This window comes from Girardinichthys multiradiatus, chromosome 22 (genome assembly GCF_021462225.1).
Source record: "Girardinichthys multiradiatus isolate DD_20200921_A chromosome 22, DD_fGirMul_XY1, whole genome shotgun sequence".
Classification (NCBI taxonomy): Eukaryota; Metazoa; Chordata; class Actinopteri; order Cyprinodontiformes; family Goodeidae; genus Girardinichthys; species Girardinichthys multiradiatus.
Window position 1 is genome coordinate 40,487,818 of NC_061814.1, and position 6,000 is coordinate 40,493,817.

Genomic DNA, 6,000 nt, shown 5'->3' on the forward strand with positions numbered 1-6,000 from the left:
ATGTGGCTGGCACAGTGCGTCCCAGTCTGTAGCCTCAAAGCAACCTTGCAGAGCTTCTTCAGCGTCCTGTGACCATTTTCTCACAGTCCTCTTTATTACAGGTTTCCTCTGAACAAGGGGCTTCTCCCAGGCACTTTGGTTTCCTGCCATGGCCCAGAAACATGCAGCTTAGAGATTCTTACTCTAAGTAAAATTAAACATATGAAGTTCAGATTTGTGTGTTTTATGTTGGTCCTGCCAAGGTTTGGCATGTCTGGTGAAATCCATCTCTAGCTCGGTGACGGCTGCTGAAGGTCGAATGTGGAAGAGGCATGACCTAATGTAAGTTGTAACCATGACAACAGTGACTTTCTTCACACTGCGGGGATTCACGGTTATAGTGTGAGCCAGTACATATAACTCAAGTGTTTGATGAGGTGATATCCCCTGAAGATGTTGTTGGACAACCACTGTACCACTGCAGTGGAGGTAAGAGTTCTAGGACTAAAACCTGTTTGACTAGGGAAAACTTTCAAACACGGCTTGAAGAGTGAGGACTTTTTTGTGTATTTCTCAGGATTCAAGTCAATTTGGAATGCAAATGGGGTTAAACATTAAAAAGCAATAAAAGCATTTATTCGGATTCTCAGTCATCCCAGACATGATAATCCTAAGTGCTTGAATAGGGGACAATTCTCTGACGCTTCTCCAGTTCAGAACATGGGTCAGGGGAAAGTTAGCACACTAACAGGGCCATTGAAGCCACATGTGTAGTGACCTACGTGAGCTTTATTTTATTATTTTACATTCACAGTTGAGGATAATAACATTTGCCTTACAAGAGGTGCAGACCACATCAAACACTCACACATGGACACAGGCTCTTACCCGAGCCCAGAACCATCTTGTTGACACAAAGGAGCCTTTAATGAAAAATTGGCAGTGTTGAAGCCGTCTCTGCTTCCCCGGGTCCGTTGATTTGGGTACAGGTTTCAAAGAGAATCAGAATCAGAATCAGAATCAGCTTTATTGCCAAGTTCGTGCATACAAACAAGGAATTTGACTCCGGTACACTTTGCTCTTTTGTTCTGTTTTTGCATTACAGAATATACAAATTTACAATTTACAATGTACAATATACACATATCTAATAGAAAAGGTGCATTTGCAACATCTGTATGCTGTTGTTCTGTACTCTATTGAATGTTCATCAGAGAAACAACCTGGGGGAAGAAACTGTCTTTGTGGCGACTGGTTTTAGTGAACAGTGCTCTGTAGCGCCACCTGAAGGTAAAACTCTGAACAGTTTATGTGCAGGGTGTGTTGGGTCTGCAGAGATTTTGGCAGCTCTTTTCTTGACCCTAGACCTGTATAAGTCCTGGATGGAGGGAAGGTAAGCCCTGATTATTCTCTCTGCAGACCTGATTATTCGTTGCAGTCTGGACCTGTCCTGTTTTGTGGATGAGCCAAACCACACTGAGATGGATGAAGACAGGACAGACTGAATGATGGCAGTGTAGAAGATGACCAACAGCTCCTGTGGAAGGTTGAACTTCTTGAGTTGCCTCAGGAAGTACAGTCTCTGCTGGGCCTTCTTCCGAACATTGTCTATGTGTGAAGACCATCTCAGGTCCTCAGAGATGGTGGTTCCTAGGAACTTGAAGTAGTCCACAGCAGACACGGTGTTGTTGAGGATGGTGAGGGGGGGTGTATGGGGGTGGTGTTCTCCGAAAGTCCACCACCATTTCCACAGTCTTGAGTGGGTTCAGTTCAAGGTAGTTCTGACTGCACCAGTGTACCAGCCGATCCACCTGCTGTCTGTATCCAGACTCATCACCGTCCTGGATCAGTCCAATGACAGTGGTGTCGTCTGCAAACTTAAGGAGTTTCACGGACGAGTCCGATGAGGTGCAGTCATTTGTGTACAGAGAGAAGAGGAGTGGGGATAGAACACACCCCTGGGGGTCACCAGTACTTATTGATCTGGATTGGGAGAAGATGCTCCCCAGTCTCACCTGCTGCTGTCGGTCTGTCAGGAAGCTGTTGATCCACTGACAGGTGGAGGCTGGGACGTTGAGCTGCCTGCAGCGCATTGGGTGGACACGTCGACATTGGCACACAAATACACATTATACCCCAACCAGGCAATTGGATTCTTCCCACACTTTATAACATCACACAGGTCAAACCGAAAAGTGGTAGTTGCTCCTAACGTGTAATTTAATTCTAATCCCCCATAACGCTTAAGGCATACGTCCTCGGATGGAGTTACTCTAGACCTTTTGGACACCTTCCCGGAGTGGTTTTCAGAACATATCTGGAATGGAAGTTCACAAAAATACCATAAGATAAACGTAACAATGAATACTGAGATTAACACTCCACCTATGATAAAACTCCTAGAGAGTCTAATTCCCTTTCTTTGGGTACTCATCATTTTTTTTTTTTTACTTATAAAACTTAAAACAGAAACATAGAAAGTTAAATCATAACCTGAAAAAGATACAAAAAATCAAAATGTAGGATAAAATATAAAATGTTCGCCAAACGGTGTCTTCTGGGGTGGGGGGGAAGCTCCACCACTTCCAGTGAAAGAGAAACTCAATCCGTCCCGCCTCTCCTTCTGCTGTTCTTTCTCCTCTTCAGCTCCCAGGTGTAGACTGACCTGGAGCCTTGCGTTCTCACACCTGGGGATTATTCTGCCCCTTCAGTGGTGTGAGAAATCTGATCTTCAGCTCTCAGGTGTAGACTTACCTAGAGCTAATTTCTCTCACCCGGGGATTATTCTGCCCATTCTTGGGTGAGAGAAGTGAGATTGCCTTCTCCTGTGTTTTCGCTCAGATCCTCCTGGACCTGAAAAAGGGATCGTTGAGGTGGTTCTGCTCCTGCACACTGGCTCCAGTGATGCCAAGTAGCGCCTTTGCCCTTCAGCCTGACTGCATGGGTTGTCCTCTCTGTGACCTGGAATGGACCAGTCCACCTTGGCTCTGACCACTTTCTTTTGATGACTTTCAGGAGGACCCACTTGGCTTCTAATGTGTTAGTTCCAACCCTGGTCTCTGGTTCTGCTGAGATCTGTTTGGAGAAAGCTGTAACAAGACTGTGGAGAGATCTGTAATAATCACGATGAGACATAGATTGTTCACACTCAGTGAGAAACGGTAACCTTGTTTGTGGACCTGGGAATGGCCTCCCTGTTTGCAGCTCATGTGGGGTCAAACCATGTTTCTGATTTACAGAACTCCGTAAAGACATCAGAGCTAATGGCAAGGCCGTAACCCAACTCATTTTGGACTGTGCACAGATCTTAGCCAATTTGGTTTTAAGGGTTTGATTCATTCTTTCGACCTTCCCCTGTGACTGTGGATGATACACAGTGCCAAATGAGTGTTTTAGTCCCAGAAATCTTTCCACTTCCTTGAGTTCCTCATTTTTGAAATGTGTTCCATTGTCAGACCTTATTTTAGCTGGAAAACCGTGTCTAGGGATATAATGATTTATCAAACACTTTACCACAGATTTGCTGTCTTCCTTTTTTGTAGGCCACGCCTCCGGCCATCCAGTAAATGCATCCACACACACCAACAGATATTTGAACCCATTCACTCTCTCAGTCATGTCTGTATAATCAATGATAACCTCTTTTCCTGCTATTGGGTCTACTGGGAACTTTCCAGGTGCTGGCTTCAAGGTTGGTCTGGTATTGAACTGCCTGCACATCTCACATGAATTAATCCAATGTACTGCCATTGGTTTCAAAAAAGGATGCCACCAGTGTTCAAGATTTTTCAACATTTGCATTGTTCCCACATGTCCAACTCCATGTGCTTCTTCTAGAGCTACTTTGGTAAGACCTGGTGGCAAGATGGGACGTCCATCTGGGCTTCTCCAGAGACCATTCTGATCTTGTGAGCCCCCTCGTGCCTTCCAAACTGATTTATCCTCAGGAGAGGCCCCCTTTTGTAGTTTCATTACTTCTTCCAGGGTGGGTTCTGGTGTCCACCCTGCTTCTGAGCACATCAATATGTGCCTGGGCTGATATCCTGCACACTGTTTAGATGCCCAGTCAGCGGCCTGATTACCTTGTGCTACTCTGGTGTTACTGCTGTCATGTCCTCTGCATTTAATGACGGTTACTTCTTGAGGGAGCAACAAAGCTTCAGCCAGCCTTTTCATTTCCTATTCATGTTTAATGGGTTTCTGTCCTGCTGTCCTGAACCCTGTTCTCAACCACTGCTTTAGTTCAACGTGCACTGCACTTGTGGCATATGCTGAGTGTGTGTAAATGTTTACTTTCTGTCCTTCTCCTAATTCTAAAGCAGCTATTACAGCCAAAACTTTTGCTCTCTGCGCTGATTGTGCGTCTGTCAGTTCTTCTGCCTGTACTGTGACAAAATCTGTCCCTGTGTCTTCCACAACCGCGTATGCTACCTTAAGTCCTTCTGTGTGATGTCTAAAGCAGCACCCGTCTGTGTACAGGTTTCAGGCATCTGTTAGGGATGTACTTTGTAGATCTGGTCTGATTTTTTCATTAAACTCCACTTTTTCTGCGCAGACATGTGGTTCTCCTGATGTCATTCTGTCTGCTATGTTTATTCCCTCATGTGTGTATGTGATGTTTGGGGCCTCCAGCACCTTACTCAGCCTCTGTTGTCTCAGTGGTAAGAGTGTGAAAGCCTGAAAGTTCACAAAGGCCAGCACGCCATGTGATGTTAATATGTTAAGAGGGTGTCCCATCACTACATGAGCTGTTTTTTGGATTATTTTAGCCATCCCTGCTGCATGTCGGGTGCACTCATGATGTCTTTGTTCCATGTTGTCCAACATTACACTTATATACATGAGGACTGTCCTAACCCCCCCCCCCTTTTTTCTGGAACAGCACACCATTGGCTGTATGTGCTGTGACAGAAACATTCAAGTGGAAGGGCAACATGTAATCTGGATGTGCCAAATGTGTAGCTTGCGAGAGGCTGGTTTTTAAGTTAATGAACACTTCTTCAGCTTCTCTGGTCCATTCAAGCGGGGCAGTGAGATTTCTCATGCCCTGTTTTTTTGACAAGCTCTCTAAGGGGTGCAGTGAGGTCGGTGTAGCCGGGCACAAAAGATCTGCTATACCCTGTGAGTCCTAGGAAAGACAACATGTCCTTATCCAGGAGCGGTTTTGGGTGAGACAAAACTGCAGATTGGTGAGCTGGGGACATCCCGTGCCAGGCTGGGAAACAACTCTGCCCAAAAAGTCAACCTGGCGTCTGCTGATCTGGAGTTTGGCTTTGCTAACCTTGTAGCCTTTTTTAGCCAAATGTGACAGGACAATTGCTGTTGCCTCAAGGCATTCAGCCACAGTGGGCGCTGCAAGAAGGATGTCATCCACGTACTGAATCAGAGTGGTGTTTGGTGGTAATAGGCAATCTTGGAGAGAGTCTTTTAGAACCTGATTGAAAATCTCTGGAGAAAGCGCGAATCCCTGCGGCAAACAAATGTATCTATACCTATGAGATTTATAGGTAAATGCAAAAATGTCCCTGCATTCCTCAGCTAACGGAAGGCAGAAACATGCGTTGGCCAGATCAATGCAGGTAAACCAGCAATGGTCAGGGTTCAGATTTGTCAGAGCCACACACAGATTGGGCACGGGAACGGTAGGGGTGGCCAAAGCTGCATTTATGGCCCGTAAATCATGTGCCATGCGCCATTTACCTGTCCCTTTTTTCTCCACCGGCAGAATGGGTGTATTCCATGAAGAGGAATGTGCAGACTCTAAAACACCTGAGTTCCAGAGGCCTTCCACTGTATCTTTAATGCCTAGTTCTGCTGCTGGCTTGTGAGGGTATTGGGGCTTCCATATTGGTTGGTTGGTGGTCAACTGAAAAGTAATGGGGGAACATATAATCAGACCTACATCTGTGGGCCCCTCTGCCCAGAGAGTGAAAGGCATTTTTTCCACAACTGCAGCTGCCAGTGGATGGTCTGTTTTTTCCCTGCCATGGTGTCTGTCTAACTGAACATGCTCCAGTGTGC